This window comes from Odocoileus virginianus, chromosome 11 (genome assembly GCF_023699985.2).
Source record: "Odocoileus virginianus isolate 20LAN1187 ecotype Illinois chromosome 11, Ovbor_1.2, whole genome shotgun sequence".
NCBI classification, from domain to species: Eukaryota; Metazoa; Chordata; class Mammalia; order Artiodactyla; family Cervidae; genus Odocoileus; species Odocoileus virginianus.
The window spans coordinates 39,764,180-39,790,918 of record NC_069684.1 but is presented as its reverse complement, the minus strand read 5'-3'; the positions used below and the strand labels follow the sequence as shown (position 1 = coordinate 39,790,918).

At 37.6% G+C, this 26,739-nt stretch overlaps 1 protein-coding gene across 7 annotated transcripts in view; it reads left to right on the top strand.

Annotated features, from left to right (window-relative positions):
* Positions 1 to 26,739, top strand: part of DNM3 (dynamin 3) — a 609,645-nt gene that overhangs the window by 140,661 nt on the left and 442,245 nt on the right. The gene's annotated exons all lie outside the window — the stretch shown is intronic.

The window sequence follows — 26,739 nt, the reverse complement described above, 5'->3', positions numbered from 1 at the left end:
TTCAAGTCTGCAGTTTGGGGGAGAAATCTAGGCTGGAAATGTAGACTTGGAAGTCATACAGTTGTGTTTCAAACCAAAAGGTGAATACAATTACCCAGGGGGAAATGCAAAAATTAGTAAAAGGGGCATACCAGGGACCACCAGAATTTAAGTGTCAGGAGAAAAAGAAACCCATGGAAAGAAGGAATGGATTGAAAGATAGGAGGAAAACCTATCTTTTCCTTTTAGAGAGGGCATTATGGAGGAAGCCAGTGGGTAGAGTTCCATGAAGGAGGAGTGATTATCAGTGTCAGGTGCACCTGGGCTATTTACTTAAGTGAAGCCTGGAGTTGAGAGGCTCTGCTGAGCTCAGTGAGTTCTGTCTCAGAGCAGTTGGGGGACACTGGTTACAGAGGGTGTAGAGGAATGTTTGCAAAAATGAGTGTCCTGAGTTGAATTTCGCCCCCACCTCCACCAATTCATGTCAACCTCAGATTGTGACCATATTTCAAAATACATATGTGCAGATGTAAGCAAGTTAAGGTGGGGGATCAAGTAAAGACTTATAATTGGTTGTTATCCAATAACTTGTGTCCTCACATGAGAAGAGAAATTTGGGTACAGACACACAGGGAGAATGTCATGTGACAGTGGTAGCAGAGATTGGGATGATGCACCCACAAGCTAAGAATGCCAAGGATTAGGCAAGAGATCGTATACCTGATTTAGATAGTAAATGTGTTTTTTCACCAGTTTACATGTCTATTTTCAAATGTTGTTGGGACCTCATATATCACAATATTTAAGAAATATACTGTGTCTTGTAGTGTGTTTTTGTATAACACTGTTAATGAGCCATATGTACCTGTAAGAATCCAGAAAAATATATTTTTAGCTTTTAACAAAAAAGAATGCCAAGGATTGCTGGCAGCCACCAGAAACTAAGAGAATGTTATTGAACAGATTCTTCTCTCCAGCTTTTCAAGAGAGCATGGTTGTGCTGACTTTTGGACTTCTATACTACAGAACTGAAACAATGAAATTTCTCTTGTTTTAAGCCACCCGGTTTGAGATACTTTGTTACAGCAACCTTTGGAAATGAGTACAGTAAGTGATAGCTAGAGTGCGATCTAGCTAAGGGAGTTCTGCTTTTCATAGAATGGATGAGATTTGCATATTTTCAGAACAAAAGGAGTCAGGAGAATAGGAAAGGATGAAGATAAAGGAGGGGTGGGAAATGCTTGATGGAGAACCCAGGAGGACAAGGGGTCAAGGATCCAGGCGAAGAATGACTGCAGTGTAAACTAAATTATGTGACCAAAAGATTGAAGGCAGGGTTGAGTGAGGCAGTAGTTAAGTTTGTAAGTAAAGGAACAGGAAGATAAGACAGAGTATCTTTGATGACCTCAGCTAACAGAAGCAGAAGATATTAAGAAGAGGTGGCAAGAATACACAGAAGAACTATACAAAAAAAGATCTTCATGACCCAGATAACCATGATGATGTGAGCACTCACCTAGAACCAGACATCCTGGAATGTGAAGTCAAGTGAGCCTTAGGAAGCATCACTACAAACAAAACTAGTGGAGGTGATGAATTCCAGTTGAACTATTTCAAATCCTGAAAGATGCTGTGAAAGTGCTGCACTCAATATGCCAGCAAATTTGGAAAGCTCAGCAGTGGCCACAGGACTGGAAAAGGTCAGTTTTCATTCCAATCCCAAAGAAAGGCAACGCCAAAGAATGTTCAAACTACCTCACAGTTGCACTCATCTCACACACTAGCAAATTAATACTCAAAATTCTTCAAGGCAGGCTTCAACAGTACGTGAACCGTGAACTTCCAGATGTTCAAGCTGGGTTTAGAAAAGGCAGAGGAACCAGAAATCAAACTGCCAACATCTTTTGGATCATTGAAAAAGCAAGAGAGTTCCAGAAAAACATCTACTGTTGCTTTATTGACTACCCCAAAGCCTTTGACTGTCTGGATCACAACAAGCTGTGGACAATTCAAGAGATGGGAATACCAGACCACCTCACCTGCCTCCTGAGAAATCTGTATGCAGGTCAAGAAGCAACACTTAGAACTGCCCATGGATGTTCTGAGAGAATAGCATTGAAACAAGTATACTATCAAGGGTGAAACAAATCACCAGCCCAGGTTGGATGCATGAGACAAGTGCTCAGGGCTGGTGCACTGGGAAGACCCAGAGGGATGGGATGGGGAGGGAAGGGGGAGGGGGGATCAGGATGGGGAACACATGTAAATCCATGGCTGATTCATGTCAATATATGGCAAAAACCACTACAATGTTGTAAAGTAATTAGCCTCCAACTAATAAAAATAAATGAAAAAATAAAAGGATACAAAAAAGAAGAAAAAAAACTGCACATGGAATAACAGACTGGTTGCAAATAGGGAAAGGAGTACATCAAAGCTGTATATTGTCACCCTGCTTATTTAACTTATATGCAGAGTACATCATGCAAAATGCCAGGCTGGATGAAGCACAAGCTGGAATCAAGACTGCTGGGAGAAATATCAATAATCTCAAATACGCAGAAGACATGACCCTTATGGCAGAATATGAAAAATGAAAGAGCCTCTTGACGAAAGTGAAAGAGGAAAGTGAAAATGTTGGCTTAGTTCAACATTTAGAAAACTAAGATCATGGCATCCGGTTCCATCACTTCATGGCAAATAGATGAGGAAACAATGGAAACAGTGACAGACATTATTTTTGGGGGCTCCAAAATCACTGCAGGTGGTGACTGCAGCCATGAAATTAAAAGATGCTTGCTCCTTGGAAGAAAAGCTATGACCAACCTAGACAGCATATTAAAAAGCAGAGACATTACTTTACCAACAATGGTCCATCTAGTCAAAGCAGTGATTTTTCCTACAGTCATGTATGGATGTGAGAGTTGGACTATAAAGAAAGCTGAGCACCAAAGAATTGATAGTTTTCAGCTGCGGTGTTGGAGAAGACTCTTGAGAGTCCCTTGAACTGCAAAGAGATCCAACCATTCCATCCTAAAGGAAATCTGTCCTGAATATTCATTGGAAGGACTGGTGCTGAAGCTGAAACTACAAAACTTTGGCTTCCTGATGCAAAGAGCTGACTCATTTGAAAAGACCCTGTTGTTGGGAAAGATTGAAGGCGGGAGGTGAAGGGGACGACAGAGGATGAGATAGTTGGATGGCATCACTGACTTGATGGACATGAGATTGAGTAAGCTCTGGAAGTTGGTGATGGACAGGGAGGCCTGGTGTGCTGCAGCCCATGGGGTTGCAAAGAGTTGGACACGACTCAGTGATTGAACTAACTACCTAATTCTGCTGGACATAGGGATGTAGGGGGAGGTTAAGTTAAAAGAAGTAGTGGAGGTTTGTAGTCGTTTTTATGGATGAGGGAGATGATCAGAACAAACTTTGACTGACAATGCCTAGGTCAGAGACCATTAATTTGTGTCAGAGATGAACTGTACTATTGTGAAATAGCTTCAGATTGTGCTCAGACTCATGGTGTCACAGAGAGAAAACTTCTGGAGTCGGAGTTTTGTAAGATGAATGCACTGGAGAGATAGAATTGCAAGGGAAAAGAGAAGAGAATGTTGGGGAAAGGAAGGGTAACATGACCAGCAGTGGACTCCCAGAGTGACTAGAAAGGAAGAGTTAGAGGATAGAAGGGAGTGAAGAGGCTTTAAAGAAATTATATAGTATCAAGAGCTGTCTTGATATTAGCTAAAATTACCTGCTTTTGATCCCTGCATTTTTGACAATGTATGGCTTTTGTCATCTGTGAATGTTTAACATCTCTTATACCATACTCAGGGCTTCCCTGGTTAAAGCGTCTGCCTGCAATACGGGAGACCCGGGTTTGATCCCTGGGTTGGGAAGATCCCCTGGAGAAGGAAATGGCAACCCACTCCAGTATTCTTGCCTGGATAATCCCATGGAGGGAGGAGCCTGGTAAACTACAATCCACGGGGTCGCAAAAGAATCAGACACGACTGAGCTACTTCACTTCACTTCACTTCATACCGTGCTCAAAACTGTAGTAAAATGGAAAACAGTATTGACAAGGGTGTGGAGAAACTGGAACTCTTGTGCATTACTGGTAAGAATGTAAAATGATGCAGCCACTGGAAAACAGTTTAGAACCTCAAAAAGTATTGGATACAGCAATTCCAGTTTTGGGTTATGTATTGAAAAGGATTGAAAGAATGAACTCAAACAGATATTTGTACACCGTTATTCATTGCAGTTGCCAAAAAGTTGAGACAACTCAAGTATATGTCAACAGATTAATGGATAAACAAAATATTGTATATAGATACATTGGGATATTATTCAGCCATAAGAGGAATGTAGTCTGATACATGTCACAATATGGATGAACCTATGCTCAGTGCAGTAAGACACAAAGGGACAAATATTGTATAATTCCACTTGTATGAGGTACTTAGAACAGGCAAAGTCATAGACACAGAATGTAGAATAGAGGTTAGCAGGGCCTGGGGAAGAGGGAAATGGGAAATTATTTAATGGGTACAGAGTTTCTGTTTAGAATGGTGAAAAAATTTTTGGAAATAGTGGTGATTGTTGCACAACATTGTGAATGTACTTAATGCCACTGAATTGTAAAAATAGTTAAAACTACACCAATTAGAGTGGCAAAGATACACTGACATTACCAAATGCTGGAGAGGATGTGGGACAACAAGAACTCTCATGCGTTGCTGGTGGGAATACAAAATAGTACAGACACTTTTGAAGATGGTTTAGCAGTTTCTTACATAATTAAACATACTGTTACTATATGATCTAGCAATTGCAATCCTTGGTATTTACTCAAAGGAGGAGAAAACTTATTTTCACACAAAACCCTGCACATGATATTACAACAAGTTCAATTGCCAAAACTTGAAAGCAACCAAGATAGGTGAATGGATGAATAAACCAAGGCACATCCAGATGATGGACTTTTCAGTGCTAAAAGGAAATGAGCTATAAAACCATGAAAAGACATGGAGGAAGCTTAGATGCATTTTAATAAATGAATGAAGCCAATCTGAAAAGGTTTCATGCTATATGAAACTATAACCATATTTGACTATATTACCTATAAATATAGTATATTTACTATAAACATGCTATATTTAACTATAACTTCTGGAAAAGGCAAAACTATGCAGAGAGTAAAAAGATCGGTGATTACCAAGGGTTGTGGGGAGGGAGGGATGAATACAGGCAGAACAAAAAGATCGGTGATTGCCAAGGGTTGTGGGGAGGGAGGGATGAATACAGGCAGAACACAGGATTTTTTGAGTAGTGAAACTATTCTGTGTAATACTGTCATGATGGATACATGTCATCATACATTTGTCCAGATCCATAGAATGAACACAATCAAGAGTGATCCTAATGTAAACTACTTACTCTGAGTGATTGTGATGAGCCAGTGCAGATTCATTGATTGTAACAAATGTACCACTCTGGTCAGGGGGAAGTGTTGATATTGAAGGAAGTTGTGTGTTTGTGAGGATATGAAGTATAGGGAAACATCTTGTATTTTCCACTTAATTTTCTGTGAACCAAAAACTTCTCTAAAAAATAAAGTTTATTTTTGAAAAGTGATTAAAATGATAAATTTTATATTGCATATATCTTATCACACATAAACCAAACCTCTAATGTATAAAAGAGATTTTTTCAAAACTATTTCTTTTATTAAGGATCCTTTGATTCATGGTATTGTATCACGTAATTAAAAAGTACACTTTGTATTTTGGGGTATGTGCTATTTTATTTTGTAACCAGTGAGACTTGAATAAGCGGACAAAAGAGGGGCAGAAAGGCCTCCTCTCATTTAGTCCCCTCAATGGTTTCTATTCCTTGAGAACCTCCATCACGGTGCCCTTTGGAGAAGGAAGTTGCTTGTTTTTCTGGCCATCTGGTCCACCCAGACACTGCCTGTTGGAGCCCTTGCCCTCCCAAGTGGCTCTCCTGAACAGCACTAAAATGTCCCTAGGTCTGTTGCTTTCCCCATGTGGCCACAACTGGTCCATGGGAGATGTTCAGGCATCCTGTCCTTTGCCCTGTTAGTGAGGCTGTATAACCTGGATATGCTACTGGCCACAGGTTTGAGCTCTCCCAAGGCTGGCCAGGCACTAGGTTTTGTGAAGGTCCTTCACTAAGTGTGAGATATGGAAGAGGGCATCTCCCTACCCTGCCCCTCATGGCAAGGAGCTGGGACCTGAGGGTCTGGTCACTAATTTCTTTAAAGAAATCTCTTTGCAAATGCTCAGTTAGTCTCATCATTTTATTATTATATTTAGGGGAGCATTGGAGGAGCCCAAGAGCTATCAAAAGTCATATCTGGAGCATATCATATCATTTCTTCCTATGGTATTGATCTCATACCTGAAGGTTTCCATTGTAGTTACAGTACTCTTCCTTGAGCTTACAACAACTTGGTAGGGTGGAATGAACTAGAAGCCAGAGTGAAATAACCTCAGGTCTTGTAATTACACCATTTTTTTTGTTTTGTGACTTTGTAAGGGAATCATTTAAGCTTTTTGATCATCAGTTTCCATAAAATCATTTTGAAGATTGAATCACAATGCACTTGAAGGTGCTTTGAACAGTATACATATGCTTGTTGTTCTTCAGTCATTAAGTCGTGTCTGACTCTTTGCAACCCCATGGACTGTAGCACACCAGGCTTCTTTGTCCATGTGCTAAACATGTGCAAAATATTCTTTTGTTAATTTAGAAGACTTTCTCTCTCTGCTGTGGAGGCTTCTAATGAACATGATTCTGTGATCATGAAACTCTGAATGGTTTAATTTTTCTATTGGAACACATATATGATTACTGTATCAAGGTAAATTTGAAGTATCAAATGCAAGATTATGTTATATTGTCCAAGTGTGAACTTTGGTGGTTGTAGCTGGTGCTATTAGGGACTTGTCTCAGATTTTGCTTGCATCTTGAGTCATACAGCTTTGATGGAGGAAAGTGGTATTTCTAGTTACACAGAAATAATCAAGACAATTATTATTATAATCATGATTTTACTGGCTACATTTATATGGCACTTAGCATGTACATGGTTAATGGGTACTTGTCTAAGTGCTTTACATATATTGACTTATCTGTACAACAATTATGGGTTAGCTGGTGCTATTATTAATCCCATTTTATATAGTAGAAATCAAAGTACAAAGAAGACAGTTCACTCAGGGTAATACTACCTACTTTCAGGGTTGTTGTGGGCATCAACATGAGATAATATGTCTGTCTGTGAATAAAAGCTTGATATATGATTCTCAGCCATTTAATTTATTCCAAGGGTCAAAAGTTACAGTTTAACTGGGATAATAATACTTGTTTCCCAGGATCATTGTAGGTATTAACCAGAGTGAATGTGTGTTAATTTATGTCTGGACTTATGCAACAGATATGTCATAAAAATATGGGTGTAAGTTTTTGAATTCAAATTCTATTTTAAATGTGATAAGTGAAAAGATTTAGGGTAAGATGTTTAATTACCCTCCAAATTCTCTTCGGGGGTAAGTATGAATTTTTGTAGGCAGTGCATTTCCGTCTCACACAGGTACAGCATTCTAAATCAGCTTTTAAGGCTAATGATGGGTTATAGTAAAAAATCACTGTTAGGACTACAGAGAGCAATATATATGTGTGTGTGTGTGTGTGTGTGTGTGTGTGTGTGTGTGTGTCTATAGTGTCATGTCCACAACTATATTCTCTAAATTTTCACTGCTTAGTGCTTATCAGTGGCTCTCAATTGTTCTTTAATATCTTCTTTGAGGATGTAAACAAAGAACCCAGTAGCTTTTACTAGAATTCAGTTTGTTTTCTGTGGAAAATTCTTTCCTCAACAGGGCATAAAAATCAAATGAAGAGTTTATCAAATTTCAGCCATTTTATGACTTTATGTTAATCATAAATAAACAATAATCATAATAATAGCTGACAGTTTTTACATTCGTAGTATGGAATGGACACTGTATCATATGCTTTATGTGCATCACCTCATTTTACATTTTCCCACAGAAAGGGGTGCTTTCTGTTTTCTACACTCCTTCATAAATGCTTTATGCTTTCATTCATTCATCCCCCAATATATTTTTATATTGGTTTGAACCCATGCCCTCTTCAGTGAAAGCTCAGAGTCTTAACTACTGGGCCGCCAGGGAAGACGCTCAAATAAATTTTTTAAATTGGGTATTTGTTATTATTTTCCCAGCTGTTTTATCCTTAACTTCCTTTTTTCTTTTTCACTTTGATGCTTTTGTTATCATTTGTAGTTTTAAATGTTCTCTTTTCTCTTCTTGGCTTTCCCTCAACTCTACTTATTCTCCTATATTTGCACCCAACTCTTTCCATAAATCTACCACAGCCTAAAAAGACCCCCACCCTTTCTAAATCCACATGGCACTAAGGTGCACCATTTAGTTATCAATTACTCATGATAGTGTTTTCTGTCCTGGAATCTTATTTAAATCTTGTGCTTAATTTTCACAAATTTGTCTTCTTTCTCCAACTTGGGTAAGTTCTTCAAGATTGTGAATTATGGCTTATCACTTTTTGTTGTCTATAGAAGAAGTTGCTTAATAAATGTATTTTTTGCCAGAAACTCAACTGCCAGTTGAAAGGATACATTATACTACAGAACGGAAAACAGTCTCAGTTCTGTCACCCAGAAGCATAATGTGTAATTGAAGCCTTGCTCACTAAGGAAATAAAAAACCTCATCACAAAAGCACAGGTTTTTGGAAGACTGAAAATACAGTATTTTTGTGATATTAAATTTCTCACTAAAATGAATTCCAGAGAGTAATAACATACTCTCAAGCATCTTATCCAGAGCTTGTCTCTATAACTGATGAGACCAAAAGCAGGAGGAGATGGTTCATAAATTGATCCTAAAGAGATCTGCTGAGGAAAAGATTTTGCTCCATATTGTTGATTCATAGTGAATGAGAAAAAATTACTGGTGATTTTAAATGCTGAAAGAGACATTCTAGGCCTCATGTGTTTTTTGAAAAATACTGAATAGTAATTCAGTTTTAACTTGGAATTATTCATTCATTCACTCATTTGTTTTTTAATCATTCCTGTATCTTTAAGGAATGTTAAAGCACTTTCTTTAGCACTTTTTTAGCACTTTCATTATAGCATTAGAGATGAAACATATAAACAAATAGTTCTATGTTGTAGAATGTGTCATACATATTATATGAATATTTTAAAACATGTTACTTTGGATTGAAAATCTTTAAGTTTCTTTGTAGTGGTAAAATTGCATGAGTTGTACATTCACAGAGGAGAAAAACATTCCTCACAGTTAGTGGAGTGACCAAAGGAAGTTTTTGATGGAAATGATTTTTGAGTAGGACCTTATTAGGTAGTATTTTGATAGGCACATATTATAGTCATGGTCCACACTGTTGAGTGTTTGCTATGCCAGAGTCAGTATACTAGGTGCTTTAAACACATATTTCTGTGAGGAAGAGTGTACTGCTGAGTTTATACTGAAAATTTTGTGTATATATGTTTGTTCTTTTTAGTGGGGAAAGGTTCCTGAGCTTCCAGAAACATGAACCATAATAGAGAGAGTAGCACGTTTGATTCATGGACGTTGAGAAATGTACACATAGGTGGGTGGCAGGTGGAAAGAAGGAACTGTTGAGAACAAAGAAGCTGTGAAAGGCTGAGTATTAGACGCTCTTCAGAGGGGAGAGCTTGAAGTAGTGAGAAGCAGTCAGTGTAGGATTTGGTTAACAGATTGTCCTCCGGGGTCAGAATGTCTGAATTTAAGTTCTGGACTGCTGCCTCCTAGCTGTGTGACCTCAGGCAACCTATTTATCTTCTCTGAAACCAAGACCGTTGCTGTCTAAATTAGCTATTACATATTTGCCTAAAATTTCTTTGGTTATTTAAATTTTTTTTGATTTACAATGTTGTGTTACTCTTTGCTATACAGCAAAGTGAATCAGTTATACCTATAACTATATCCACTCCTTTAAAAACTTTTTTCCCATGTAGTTCATCACAGGGTATTGAGGAGAATTACTTGTGCTATCAAGTTGGTCCTTATCATCTATTTTTATATATAGTAGTGGGTATATGTCAGTCCCAATCTCCCAATTTATCCCTGTCTCCCTTTCCTGCAGTAACCATAAGATTATTTTCTTCATCTGTAACTCTTCTTCTGTTTTGTAAATAAGTTCATTTGTACCATTTTTAAAGATTCCACATATAAGTGATATCATATATATTTGTCCTTCTCTGACTTACTTCATTCATTATGACAATCTCTAGATTCATCCATATTGCTGCAAATGACATTACTATATTCTTTTTTTACGACTGAGTGATATTTCATTCTATAAATGTATCACATCTTCTTTATTCATACCTCTGTTAATGGACATTTAGGTTGCTTCCATCTTCTGGCTATTGTAAATAGTGCCACAGTGAACATTGGGTGCATGTATCTTTTAGAATTATGGTTTTCCCCAGGTTTCCCTGGTGGCTCAAATGATGAAGAATCTGCCTGCAATGCAAGAGATCCGGGTTCAATTCCTGGGTGGGGAAGACCCCCCGGAGAAGGGAATGACTACCCACTCTAGTATTTTTGCCTGGAGAATGCCATGGACAGAGAAGCCTGGTGGGCTACAGTCTATGGGGTTGCAAAGAGCTGGACACAACTGAGTAACTAACACATACACACACACACACACACTCCAGGTACATACCCTGAAGTGGGATTGTAAGATCATGTGCTAGCTCTATTTTTAGTTTTTTAAGAAACTTCCATACTGTTCTCTATAGTTTAAAAAAAAGTGGATACTATATATGTTAAATGCTTTCATTCGTTTTTTATATGTATGTGTAAATGTATATGATGTATTTTTTATGTAATATAAATTTGTTGAGACTATATAACTAGTCACTGGGAGAACTTTTATGAAAGAAGCAGACATGGCCATGCCCTTGACCTCATAGCAACCTACAAATGAGGTACCATTTAGAGAGGAGGGAACTGGGAATCAGGCAAGGTGAATGACTTTCCAAGGCATGAGATAAAGAAATGGAGAAGCTTTAAACTCAGGTCTGATTCCAGAATCTTAAACACTCATGTTCTTGGCTACAGACTATTGTACAGCATGACTGACTCTGCAAGAACATTAACAGGGGGAAACCTACTTTAGCGATGATTTACATGCAGATTTGGTTGTTGAAAGAGAAAGGATAGAGACACTTTGTGTGGACTCTTATAATTTTATGAAATTACTGAGAAGAGTTATCAAGTAATAGAGCATATTTTCAAATCAGGTTTTAGTATAATGGCACATTTGGATGATCAAGTAATTAATACATTGTTATTGAGATTGTGCTCTTCATTGTGATCCATGTGATACAGTCATATATAAGGACCCTCTAAATAAGTGCACATGTTTTTCAAGCAAGGTGATTTCTCTCTCTCTCTTTTTTTTTTTTTTTACTGATTATGCTTTTTTCAATCTTATAATTTCATCTATTTTGCAAAAGTAATTAATTACTTCCATGTGTTGAGATAATTGGTGACTATTGGAGCTGAACATTAATTCATAGGCAAATTGAGTTGGAAAAGCCATAGCTACTGAGTTTCAGATGAAAACTTTGTTTTTCTTTATAGGTACTTTCTTTTAGCATTGTTTAAACTGACCACATAGTGTATTGACTTTTGCTAAGTGCTGGGTGGTCTTATGGGAATCCTTTGGGATTAAATTAAAAAATTATTTAAGGGGACCTTCAAAATATTTAAAACATTTATCTCCATTTAGATAATTCCAACACTAATTGACCAGTTCTCTTAATTGAGTTTTCTTCATACTAGGGGCAATTTATAGTTCTCTCCCTCCCTCCTTCCTCCTCTTTTTAAATTTTCAAAATGATTGGATTGGCTCTATTGTTTGAGTCATAGAATAATTTTTGCAATTTATGAAGCAAAGGCATCTTATCAGAAGGGTTACTTTGCATTTTAGTTTTATGCAGTGAATTTTGAATATTATGCCCAAGAACTTGCATGTATTCGTAATTTTTCACTTGTTCTGATTTTTGTTGCAAAAATATGTGCTCTTATTACCAAGCTATCCCATACTGACTGTGACTGCTGAATGCTTGGGCCATAGTTCACAATAAATATTTTTGTATGACTCTCTACAGCACTGAAGTGATTTGTTCTAGTGAGACAGAGTTTAGAGGTGATGTACCTCTCATTTATAAGATTATGTACTTTTATTAAAATTTAATATATCTGGCAGAACAGGCATTCATGGAAAAATGCTTATGCTTTTAGCCAAACATGCTGTGTGTGTTTGTGTGTATGTATATGCAAGTTTGGGCTAGAGGATAAATTTTTTTGTTAATAATATTGCAAAAAATGCAGTAGATAAAGATTAAACAATTAAATTGTTTTGTAGAGATTGACAAACTGATTCTAAAATTCCTAGGAAATGCACAGGATCCAGAATAGCTAAAATAACTTTAAAATAAAACAACAAGTTTGGAGAATGAACACTACCTGATTTTAAGACTTGTTACAAAGCTACAGTGTTCCAGATAGCATGGCGTTATACAGCCCAGCAATCTCACTGCTGGGCATACACACCGAGGAAGCCAAAACTGAAAGAGACACGTGTACCCTAATGTTCATCGCAGCACTGTTTACAATAGCTAGGACATGGAAGCAACCTAGATGTCCATCAGCAGACGAATGGATAAGAAAGCTGGGGTACATATACACCATGGAATATTACTCAGCCATTAAAAATAATGCATTTGAATCAGTTCTAATGAGGTGGGTGAAACTAGAGCCTATTATACAGAGTGAAGTAAGTCAGAAAGAAAAATACCAATACATCAACGCATATATATGGAATTTAGAAAGATGATAACAATGACCCTATATGTGAGACAGTAAGAGACACAGATGTAAAGAACAGTCTTTTGGACTCTGTGGGAGAAGGCAAGGCATGATTTGAGAGAATAGCATTGAAACATGTATATTACTACATATAAAACAGATCACCAGTCCAGGTTTGATGCATGAGACAGGATGCTCAGGGCAGGTGCACTGGGATGACCCTGAGGGATGGGATGGGGAGGGAGGTGGGAGGGGGGTTCAAAATGGGGAACACATGTACACCCATGGCTGATTCGTGTCATTGTATGGCAAAAACCACTATAATATTGGAAAGTAATTAGCCTCCAATTAAAAGAAATAATAAAAAAAAAAAACAAAATAAACCCAGGAAGTAAATGCTCCAGATGTCTATATTATCCACTGTGGAACTATCTCCATGGCATTTTCAGACAGTGAATACAGAATGTGAGGGGTACATGTGTGTGTTTCAACTTTCTGTTGTTAGTATGTTACAGTAAAGGGACAGTTTCTATTTAACCACTTTATGAATGGAAAAAATAAATAACAGACTTGTCATAGGAAAAAAAAGGATAGTTTGGCCTTGATATAAATATGGCCAATTAGACCAGTGGAACAGAAGAGAGGTAAAAAATAGACCTACAGATCTATAAATAATTGATTTTTAATAAAAGCAGTAAGGCAATTCAATAGAGAAAAGGTAGTATTTTCAACAGTTTTGGAAAAGTGTCATATTCATATGTAAAAACTGAACTTCTATTTATACCTTTCACTGTATACAAAAGTTAAGTTGGCTTTGTTTCTAACAATGACCTTCAGGAATTTGTCATGAAGACATTTGAGAAGCTTACCAAATACACTAAGATATTGTTAAAATATTTAGATGGAATGATATTGCTGGCAAATTGCATGTAGAAGCTCACACTTAGAGAAAATAAATTTTTGTCAAACTTCAAATGTTTCCAGCAACATTTAATTCAATATTTTTAGAATGTTTTAGTTGCATATTTACATATGTACACACACATTTATACACTTGTTCTTATATAATTACTACTTAAATTTTATTTATAAACTTCATTTCTGTGTTTAAGATTCTATGGGGAAATTTTTCATTTTTCAAATACTAGACTTTCTGTTGTATTTTTTTTATAGCAATCTGATTACTTGAACTTTCATGACAAAGTCTAGTGATATCACTTTTAATTATAGATTTTTACTTGGCAAATCATCTTGCTTTTTTTCTTCTTAAAACAAGAAATAATGTTGAAACATTTGCTGTTTGTTAAATTGTACATTTAATTACCCTTTAATAATACTGTAATAACTCATTTATTTGGAAACCTCTTCTCAGTTTCTTAACTTAGCTGATTATCAGGAAGAAGCAAGAAGAGTCTTGGGCAGTCAAAATTAATATTACAAAATCTATGATCTAAAGCTCATTTTTGCAGTGTGGCCTTACTCTGGGCATTTCCCACCTCAGTGTAGACTCAGACCATACACACTAGGTTATTGGACTTCTCAGTTTAGAATAAAATATAAAGTTGCAAGTTAGAATGGGCATATGGCTTGAAAACAGATGCCAACAGTAAGAAGTGACAGATATAAACTTGATGTAAAGGAAGAGACAATAAAAAAAAGATACGAAGGAAAAATTTTTTTAAACAAAATAACCTATAGCAAACCCCTTTGAAATAACAAGAAATATTTCAATTATGTATAGAGCATTATTTAAGGATACAAGAAACTATAGGATACATACTCAGTTTCTATAAATGCCATTAGTCACTTGCTAGCATTTATTAATACCTTGCCCTTTCAACAGCTTTTTAACACTATTGCTTATTCTTTCCTTAAACCATACACTGTCCTTTTGATTTCCATGATGCCAAATACTCCTGGTTTTTGTTCTCTCTTTGGCCACTCTCTCTCTCTTTTGCTGATGCATTATCTTTTACTTGGTCTTTAAAGTTTGCATCTACCCAATGTTCCTTTCTCTGTCATTTTGTATTCTCCCTTGGGCAATCTCTTCTATGCCATGTCTTCATTTACAACTCATGCACCTAGGACTCTCATATTTATAGCTCCTGGGCTAAACTCCAGACACATATTTCTAGCTGAGTGCTTGAAACTCTACTTGGATATTTCAAAGGTATAAAACTTAGTATGTCAAAAGCCATATTTAATATCATTTTCTTCTCAATACCCACAAACCTCAAGTGTCCACCAGTGTTTATTTTTTGATTCATTTACTCATTTGTTCTTTAGTTAAAAAAAAAAAAAAAAAAATATATATATATATATATATATATATTGAATGCCCAATAGATGCAATTCACTGTTTTAGGTACTAAGAGTACAGCAGATAGTGTTTCTGTTTTCATAGAACTTATATTCCAGTGGGTAAAGACAGGTAGTAAAAAACAAAATCTTCAGGTAATGATTATGTGCACTGAAGAACATAAATTAGATAATATGATGGAGTGTGACTGAGCTGCTACTTTTCTTTGTCTGATCAAGTAAGGCTGTCTAAATTAGAGGTAATATTTTAGGTGGGATAGAGCTACGCATGCCACGATGTGGGTCAAGGGCATACCCGAAGAGGAGCAGCTTGTAGAGAGGCCTGGGGTGGAAACAGACCTGGTGGGCTTGCAGAGCAGAAGAAGGCTACTGAAGCTCAACTGTTGATTTGTTTTTGTTTTGGTTGTGCTGAATCTTCGTTGGTGCGTGCAGGCTTTCTCTAGTTGCAGCAGGTGGGGGCTACTCTCTAGTTGCAGTGTGTGGGCTTCTCTCATGAAGCACAGGCTCTAGTGTGTGAGAGCTTCAGTCATTGCAGCATGTAGACTCAATAGTTGCAGTTCATGTGCTCTAGAGCATAGGCTCAGTAGTTGTGGCGCTCCAGCTAAGTTACTCTGCATCATGTGGGATCTTCCTGGACCAGGGGTTGAAGGCATGTCCCCTCCATTGGCAGGCAAATTCTTAACCACTGGATCATCAGGGAAGTCCTAGCAGCTCAAGTGTTTGGAGTAGAGAGGGTCGAAATAGTGTTATCAATAGAGGTAGACAGGGATCAGACTGTCTAGGACTTTGTAGGCTGGGGAGAGGAATTTGGATATTTCTGACTTCTCTGGAAAACCTATAAAAAGTTTTAAAAAGGGAACAGACATGATCTGACATGTTTTAGAAAAATCTCTCTAGCTGCCATTTAGAGAATGGATTCAGTGGAGCCAGAGTGGAATCAGAAAGACCAGTTGGAGGCTTCTATGGTAGTCCAGGTAAGAGTTGGCATCAGCTTAGGAGGAGGATGGCCACAGTGGAGGCAGTGAGAAGATGTTTGGGAGAAAGGTGAGCAAGGGTAAAAAAAAGTACCTCTATTTTTTGATTTGGTGACCTGATTCAGTGGTAGTGTCAATAATTGAGACGTGGAAGACAGGAGGAGATGGAGGGGATGTGGGTGTTAAAGGGGGAAGGCAATGTTTCAAGGAACAGGAGGAAAATCATGTCAGATGCTGCTGAGGTTTTTGCAGTTTTTGGCCAAGTGCTTGACATTCTTTCTGTTGGTTTCATGTTTTTCATTTTCTGGGTTTTGCTGATGGGTAAGATGGAAAAGAATCTGCTTGCATTGCAAGAGTCCCGGGTTTGATCCCTGGGTTGGGAAGATCCCCTGGGAGAAAGAAATGGCTACCCACGCCAGTATTCTTGCCTGGAGAATTTCATGGCCAGAGGAGCCTGGTGGGCTACAGCCATGGGATCGCAAAGACTTGGGCATGACTGAGTGACTAAAACATACACAATACTTATTAGTCTGTCTTGGCCCTGAGGTGAATGTAAGTGACTTTGGCTTTGTATGCTATGAAAAAGACTACCTCTTATTTCATGATTGAATTCTCACCTTAGTTTTTTGATTGGACTATCTGGATCACTTGGATCTGGACTTCTGTTTTGATTTTCTCTGCCTCAGGAGTACCAGAGCCCTGATCCTAAACCCTAGTCTCTGCAGCTGGCCTCTGAGACCTGCCTAGCGCCTACCTTTAGTCTGCTATGAAATCTTGGCTCTTTTTGTTTCCACCCCTTTATTCTTCACCCTCTAACTGAGACCTCTACCTTTCACCCACTATTGGACTTCCTCAGGTTAAATGTTTACTTCTTTAGATTTCCTTTTTTTTTTATTATTAAAAGAAGGACACAACTGACTTCTGCTTTATATCTGGGTCTGTGTAATTCATATCTAACTTGTTTTGTTTCTTACTTAACCACAGTTCTAGGCCCCTGGCCTCAATTTGGAATGACTTGAAGGCTTGCTGGAAGCATTTTTCCAAATTGCTTAATGGTATGCAAAGAGAAGTTCTTTACAGAAGAAGGAAGAAATCTACAAGTGTTTTTTAAATATGATAGGCATCAGGGAAACAAAGATGACTCAAATGTAGCCTCTGCCTTTAAGGAACTATGTTTTTAAGTATAGTCATACCAGGTGGTATTTATAGCCAGTGGATTCAGCTAGTTGCAGTGAAAACCATTTTGAGTTTCTGTGTCCCATATACTCCATTTTCATGGGAACCCCATGCTTAAAAACACTGCTATTAAAGCATTTTAGAAACAGAACTCCAGCTAAAGTATGGACAACGCTAGTTCTTAGAATAAAGATTAGTGAGAGGTTATATGCCTGTTTTCCATAATTATTCCTTTTTACTTAACCTTGATTAATTGAAACATATGCATGTTTTTCCCCATGGAAGGGGCATATTGGAAATATTTAAATTCATATGGTCATGCTGTGCTTTTCACAGATGATTGGAATTCTGCCCAGGCACAAACCATGTCATCCTTCCCCCCAAACAATTTGTCAGCTGTTTATCCTAGCATAATTTGTTTTTCATGGTCAGCAGAAATGACAGTACTAAAATGTTTTATAGGGAAATAAAAAGAGTGATAGCTCTGATTTTTTAAAAAATATCTTCTTTTTCCTCCCAAATCACTCTTTGATATAAAAGGTATCTTACCCTTTGCTTCAAATATAGGCTATTTTTAACACTGGGAAAACAGGAAAGATTTTTAAAACTAGAATCTTATTTTTTGAAACTGAAAACATACTGTGAATTTCAGGAAGATAGATATACTGACATGCAGTAGAATTTCATGGATTCATTATTAGGACATAGGCTATATGCACATAACCTTCATCCTTTATAGGAGCTTGTGGCTAAGAAATTTAATCACTGTCCATTCAGGCTGAATTTGGGCTGAAGCCTGGAATTGTTTGAGAAAGAGATCATTCCATGTGCCTGATTACTAAGCATTTAGAATGAAAGGAACACTGAGAACATGCCAAGAGAGCTTGTGCCATTGGAAATTACCTTTCTATGAGACAGAATTTATCTCAGGACCATAAGATGAGATTTGTTAGAACTTTAGACATATTAATTTTTGATATTATGAAAGTCTCAGAAGATACATATTTACCAGTTCTTTAAAAGTCTAGCTGTTGATTGGCTAGTGTAGACTGTTCTATAGAGTTTGGCTTGGGTGTTAGAATTTCCTTCATCTCATGTGAACATTCTTCTTTAGAGGTGAGTATAGTAAATGATTCATTGCTCTTGTGAAAATCCTTTCCAAGATTTTCATTTATAATTGTGCTTTAGACAGCAGGGAGGTAAAACTGTGACCTTTGAATTCTGCATTGCTCATCAAGATTTATTTAGGACTTGTATGGTGATAAGCTGGTTGATGATCCTCTTCAATAGCAATTATGGGCAATTGTTCAAAAACATACAAGCCACCTCTGCTGTCCACAATATTTATAGTCTGCTTGCTGGAGGGCTGGGATTCCATAACAGGACGGGCTTACATTGTTGCTATTAAGACTCAGCTTATGACAATATAATCCTGTAGCTGTGAATTGTGGTTATTATGGTTGCTGTGTTTTACTAATAAGAAAGTAGGATATGTGGTCTGACAATTATCACTGTACTATTGGAGATGAGGGGGACATAGATCTATGCGTCTCTGGACCTGGGTAGAGGATAGACTACTGGTAGCTCCCATCTGACAATTTAGGTTAGGTTTTCCCTGAGTTTTCCATCCTATCGGATGAATTATTTCCCAGGAAGCTCTTTGAGACCTATAGAAATGGGAATTATGTGGTTTCTGCCCCTTTTGTCTTTCTGATATGCTGGACATACCTGAATCCATGTGATGGACGTAGTTGAGACCCAACTTGACATTCCTGCTATGGTTACTATTAGGTCATTTAGGATCAGTGTGTGTGTGTGTGTGTGTGTGTGTGGTATATTGTGGTAAAAATAATAGTATTTGTAGGGTTTAACTAGTGAGAATACATACAGGATTGGTTTTTAAAGGTGTAAAATGACTCAACAAAATGATAAATCCCCACTCTCACCTGTTGAATTTCACATACTCCCACCACCATCAGTTCTACCCATTTGTGCCCTCCATCAATACTCATTATTCTGTTTCCTTTTGATTCCTATGGGATGAACTAGCATGATCCTTTCTAGTGCTTCCTATCCCCTCTTCCTTAAGACATAGCCTCAGCACTTGTCCCTTCTTGCTTCTGCATCACAGCTTTCCCTCACGGCTGGATTAATAGCCTGGGAACATGCTGTTAGTTCACCCACTTTCGTGAAACTTCCCCTCATAACCCTCTCCAGATGCGCTTTTACTTCTGTCTTCTCCTCTACAACACAACTTAAACGATTTGTCCACAACCAGTCTCCACTTCCTCTTCTCCTAGTCATTCTAAAATCTATTCCCATTAGATTTTCACCCAACCCACTCCACTCCCAACAGTCCTTTTCAACATCCTGAAGGACCCTCAAATTGCCTGATTTTATGATTTGTTCTTAGTTCTCATCTTATGACATGTTGACAGTATTTGATGGAGTGAAAGGTCTCCTTTCATGAAATGCTTTCTTTTTTATGGCTTTGGGTCACCTCTCTCTCAGGATTTTCCTTTTTTTTTTTTTTAATCCCCCATCATGTTGACCACTTGTGCTTATTCTCCATTTGCTGACCTCTAAATATTGCAACATATAGGGCCCACTGCTCTGACCTGTTCCTTGTCTGTCTCTCATTTACTGACCTAGTGATCTTATGCACTTGCCTAACTTTAATTCCAAATACATTTATCTATATCTATCTTGGACTTATCTAGCTTAGACTTCTCCTTAGATGAAAGATTCACATATCCAGCCCCAAGGCATTTTTGTGCTGATTAAAAGAAGCCACCATTTCCTCAAGCCCTTGACTGCCATCTTCTGGAAAAATTTCAGGATAGATCCACACTTATCAGATGAGACAATGAGAATTGTGTGTCTTTCAGCTGCATGGTTCTCAATGATTGGTGGTGGTTCTGTTTGTCCACATGGGTGATGTGTAGTAAGCATCACAAGCTTAATAGGTCCCCAACTGAAGTTTTACATTTTATTTTATTAGATTATAGTTGATTAACAATGTTGTGTTCGTTTCAGGTGTTCAGCAAAGTGATCTGGTTAGACATACATATATTCATCCTTTTTTAAGATTCTTTTCTGATATAAGTTATCACAGAATGCTGAGTAGAGTTCCCTGTGTTATATAGTAGATTTTTCTTGATTATATATCTTATATATAGTAATAGATAGTGGTGTGTGTATGTTCATCCCAAGTTTCTGACTTGTTCCTCACTGCCCCCCCAACTCCCATATTTCCCCTTTGGTAACCATACCTTTGTTTTCAATATCTGTGGGTCTGTTTTTGTTTCATAGATAAGTTCATATGTATCTTTTTAAAACTTAGATTCCACATATGAGCGATATATGATATTTGTTTTTCTCTGACTTACTTCACTTAGTATAACAATCTCTAGGTCTATCTATGTTGCTGCAAATGGCATTATTTCTTTCTTTTTTATGGCTGAGTTATATTCCATTGTATATATGCACCACATCTTTTTTTTATCCATTCCTATGTTGATGGACATTTACGTTACTTCCATGGCTCAGCTATTGTAAATAGTACTGCTACGAACACTGGGGGCATGAATCTTTTCAAATTGTGTTTTTTTTTTTTTTTCCTGGATATATGCCCCAGGAGTAGGATTTCTGGATCATATGGCAACTATTTTTAGAGTTTTTAAGGCATCACCATACTGTTCTTCTCCAAGGTGGCTATACCAATTTATAATCCCACCAACAGTGTAGGAAGGTTCTTTTTCTCCACACCCTGTCCATCTTTTTATTGTTTGTAGATTTTTTGATGATGACCATTCTGACTGGTGATGGACATGAAAGTGGCGTGCTGCAGTCCATGGGGTCGCAAAGAGTTGGACATGACTGAGTGACTGAACTGACTGATTCTGACTGGTGTGTGGAGACACCTCATTGTAGTTTTGATTTGCATTTCTCTGATAATTAGTGATGTTGAACATGTTTTCATGTGCTTTTTGACCATCTGAATATCTTCTTTGGAGAAATGTCTGTGAAAATCTTCCCATTTTTTGATTGAGTTGCCAAAACTGAATTCTTGATTCCCAACCGCATCTTCCGTACATCTTCCCTTCTTTCAATCTTTCTATTTCAAAATTCTTCCAATTGCTGAAGTCAACCTCCTTAAAGTTATTCTTAACTTCTTTCTTTCTCTCATGCCCCTCCTTTAATCCATCAGCAAATACTTTTGGGTTTTCCTTCAAAATTCATTAGAATATAACCACTTCTCAGCACTGTTTATAATAGCCAGGACATGGAAGCAACCTAGATGCCCATCAGCAGATGAATGGATAAGAAAGCTGTGATACATATATACAATAGAGGATTACTCAGCCATTAAGAAGAATACATTTGAATCAGTTCTAATGAGGTGGATGAAACTGGAGCCCATTATACAGAGTGAAGTAAGCTAGAAAGAAAAACACCAATACAGTATACTAACACATATATATGGAATTTAGAAAGATGGTAATGATAACCCTGTATGCAAGACAGCAAGAGAGACACAGATGTATTGAACAGTCTTTGGGACCCTGTGGGAGAGAGTGAGGGTGGGATGATAGGGGAGAATGGCATTGAAACGTGTAAATTATCATATGTGAAACGAAGCACCAGTCCAGGTTCGATGCATGATACGGGATGCTCGGGACTGGTGCACTGGGATGACCCAGAGGGATGGGATGGGGAGGGAGTTGGGAGGGGTGTTCAGGATGGGGAACACATGTACACCCATGGCGGATTCATGTCAATGTATGGCAAAACCAATACAATGTTAAAAAAAATTATAATAATAAAATAGCTACTCTGAAAAAAAAAAAAAAGAATATAACCACTTCTCAACACTCCCACTGCTCCCACCCCGGTCTCACCTCCTGGTGAGATAGTAATCCCACCTTTATTATTCTAATAGCCAGCTACTTCTCTTATGCCTCATTGTCTGTTCTCAACACAGCAGTACAGTTCTTTATTTAAAACCTAGGTCACATCATGTTTCCCTTCTATCCAAAACGCTTCAAGTGCTTTCATATTCATTTAGAGTAAAATCAAAGTCCTTAAAATGGCCCACAGGTCCTACATCGTCTGAATCTGTACCACAGCTCTGACCTCATCTGCTGCCTCTCCCCCGTGTTCTGTGCTCCAGGCACGTTGGCCTCCTTGCTTTTCCTCCAATATGCCAAGTGTAGTCTGCATCAGTCAGTCTACCGAGATCCTCTTATGTAAAGCATGGCTTCTTGAGTCTTTGCTCAAATGTCACTTTATCATATCAGAGAAGTATTCTTTGATTGCACATAACAAAGCAACCTCCCCTCTCCAGTGTTTAACATCCCATTTATTCAATTTTCTCCGTAGCACTTATCTGGCACACACACATTGTTTACTGTTTTACTTCACTAGAATTTAAGCTTCATGAGGCTAGAGACTTTTTTTTTCTTCAATTTACTATATGCCAGCTTTCTAAAATAGTGCCTGAGAAGTTGTAGGAGCTCAATAAATATTTCTTAAATAAATAAATACTGAAATCCCTAAATCTCTTTGTGGGACTCTATACCTAACAAGATAGAGGTTGGAGATGGTACTGCACAATTACAGTCTCTGAATTCCAAGCTATAAGCATTTTCAGAAGTCCAGGAGTAAATTTAAATCTAATTTGAAAATTGCATTGATTTTACAACTTTCTGGAAGGGTCTTAGTTTCCTAAAGAGAAAGCAAGTAAGCGCCATCTAGTGGCAACAAGTGTGTTGGGCTTCTCTCGTGACTCAGCTGGGAACACATTTCTGTTACTTGAATTATTGACTAGCAATGACATTGAAAATGTAGCCCTTGATCCAGAAGCTTTTTTTAAAAAAAAAAAATTATATGAACATAATAATTATGATAGCTGGAAGTTCTCAGATTTGAATTTTCCACAGGCTATGTTGAACTGAATAGTTCCTCTGTCTCCTTGCTATGAGAAAGTAACATTCTGTTTCTTCTAAATAATTTTTTGACTCACTTTTGCTTTTTTTTTAAAGTTTTGTTTTTCAGAATCTGGCATTCATTGTTCCTCTTTACTTTTTTTATTGTTTTATCCTCTAGTTATCCTTAAGCTCTTATATTGGTACTGGCCTAGCTGCTGAATGAGTAAATAAAGTCTCTACTTCTAAGAATTTATAATCTTATAAAAACAGCACTTATGAGGGTAAACATGTAAAAAAAGATGCCAAATGATGCGATGATCTCTTCAGGCCAGACTTCTGAAGCCTGCTGAAGCTTAATTGTTGTGTATACTTTCACTGTTGAGGCATAAACCACATCTTACAGTTGTCTCCCTATTGGCCTTGCCATGTAGTAGGTGAAGGTTAAATATTTATGGTGGTAATGGTAGAAAGACTACCAATAATTGTCTCACCTGAGCCCAAGATATCTGGGCCCAAGATACTTTAGCCTTAGTCTACATTTGGGGGAGCATTTTTTCAGCTGGCTGTTAGAGAAATTAAACTATTTGTTAAGACTTGTTCCCTTGTAAAATTATAACATTTTTAGGTCTACTAGTATCATTTCCCCTTTTTTTTTTTTTGAGTTGTGTTGCTTATCATTTACTGTATATCTTTGGAAGCAGATATAGAAAGGGATAGTATAATAGTTTTAAGATGCTACTAAAATTTAAAAAAATAACCAATTTTCTGTTACATAGTTATTTTAGAGTTTTTCCTTCTGCCTACAGATACTGATTTTTTTCCTTAAATTGCAGATAAATAGTTTCTTTGTAATATTCAGTCTTTTTTCTTGAGAAAATATCTTTTAATTGCAGAAATGAATGTGGTAGTTTGAATAGTATATTTTAAAGCTAAAACATTCAACATATTATTTCCTTTTAAAGGGTAAAACAAATGTTGTTTCTAAATCTTCTTGCTTTCCGAAGCTCTATTTACATAATTTAGCATATGTGGTTGTTGCTCGGCCACTAAGTCGCGTCCAACTCTTTGTGACCCCATGGACTGCAGCACTCCAGGGTTCCCTGTCCTTCACTATCTCCTTGAGTTTGCTCAAACTCACACCTATTGAGTTGGTGATGCCATCCAACCATCTCATCCTTGGTCACTGCCTTTTTGTTCTGTCCTCAGTCTTTTCCAATGAGTCAGTTCTTTGCATCAGGTGGCCAGAGTGTTGGAGTTTCAGCCTAAGCATCTGTCCTTCCAGTGAATGTTCAGGGTTGATTTCCTTTAGGATTGACTGGTTTGATCTGCTTGCAGTCCAAAGGACTCTCAAGAGTCTTCTCCAGCACCACGATTCGAAAGGATCAATTCGTTGACACTCAGCCCTTTTTGTGGTTCAAATCTCACATCTGTACATGACTTCTGGAAAACGCATAGCTTGGACTATAAGAATCTTTGTTGGAAAAATGATGTCTCTGTTTTTTAATATCCTAATCTCTAGGTTTGTCACAGCTTTTCTTCCAAAGAGCAGGCATCTTTTAATTTCATGCCTGCAGTCACCATCTGCAGTGATTTTGGAGTCCAGGAATATAAAATATGCCACTGTTTCCACTTTTTCCCCATCTATTCACCATGCTGTAATGAGACTGGATGCCATGACCTTCATTTTTTGATTGTTGAGTTTTAATCCAGCTTTTTCACTCTCCTCTTTCACCTTACCAAGAGGCTCTTTAGTTTCTTTTCACTTTCTGTCATTGGAGTAGTATCATCTGCATGTCTTAGGTTGTTGATATTTCTTCCAGCAATCTTGATTCCAGCTTGTGAGTCATCCAGCCGGCATTTCGCATGATGTACTCTGCATAGAAGTTAAAAAGCAGGGTGACAATACACAGCCTTGATGTACTCCTTTCCCAATTTTGAACCAGTCAGTTGTTTCATGTGAAGTTCTAACTGTTGCTTCTTGACCTGCTTACAGATTTCTCAGGAGACAGGTAAGGTGGTCTGGTATTCCTATGTCTTTATGAATTTTCCAGTTGTGATTTACCCAAAGGTTTTGGCATAATAAATGAAGCAGAAGTATATGTTTTTCTGGAATTTCCTTCCTTTCTCTGTGATCCAGCAAGTGTTACCAATTTGATCTCTGGTTCCTCTGCCTTTTCTAAATCCAGCTTGTACGTGTGAAAGTTTTCACTTCACATGCTGCTGAAGCCTAGGTTGAAGGATTTTGAGCATTACTTTGCTAGCATGTGAAATCAGTGCAATTGTACAGTAGTTTGAACCTTCTTTGGCATTGCCCTTCTTTGGGGTTGGAGTGAAAACTGACCCTTTTTGATCCTGTGGCCACTGCTGAGTTTTCCAAATTTGCTAACATATTGAGTGCAGCACTTTCACAGCATCATCTTTTAGGATTTGAAGTAGCTCAACTGGAATTCCGTCACCTCTACTAGCTTTGTTTGTAATAATGTTTCTTAAGGTCCACTTGACTTCATACTCCAAGATATCTGGCTCTAGGTGAGTGAGCACACCATCATGGTTTTCCAGGTAATTAAGACCCTTCTTGTATAGTCTTCTGTACAGTTCTATATAGAAGAACTTCTTGCCACCTCTTCTTAGTCTCTTCTGCTTCTGTTAGGTCCATACTGTTTCTGTCCTTTATCGTCCCTATCCTTGCATGAGATATTCCCTTGATAGCTCCCAACTTTCTTGAAGAGATCTCTAGTCTTTCCCATTCTATTGTTTTCTTTTTCTTTTCTTTTCTTTTTTTTTACATTGTTCACTTAGGAAGGCTTCCTTATCTCTCCTTGCTATTCTTGGGAACTCAGCATTCATTTGGGTTTATCTTTCCCTTTCTCCCTTGTCTTTTACTTCTCTTCTCCTCTCAGCCATTTCTAAGGCCTCCTCAGACAATCACTTTGCCTCCTTGCATTTCTTTTTCTTGGGGATTGTTTTGGCCACCTCCTCCTTTACAATTATGACTCTTTGTCCATAGTTCTTCAGGCACTCTCTCTACCAGATCTAATCCCTTGAATCTATTTGTCACCTCCACTGTATAATCATAAGGGATTTGATTTAGGTCATACCTGAATGACCTAGTAGTTTTCACTATTTTCTTCAAATTAAGCCTGAACTTTGTAATAAGGAGTGCATGACTGGAGCCACAGTCAGCTCCAGGTCTTGTTTTTGCTGACTGTATAGAGCTTCTCCATTTTTGGCTGCAAAGAACATAATCAGTCTGATTTCAGTGTTGACCATCTGGTGATGTCCATGTGAAGAGTTGTCTCCTGTGTTGTTGGAGAGGGTGTTTGCTAGGACCAGTGTGTTTTCTTGGCAAAATTCTGTTAGCCTTTGCTCTGCTTCATCTTATACTCCAAGGTCAATCTTGCCCTTTACTCCAGGTATC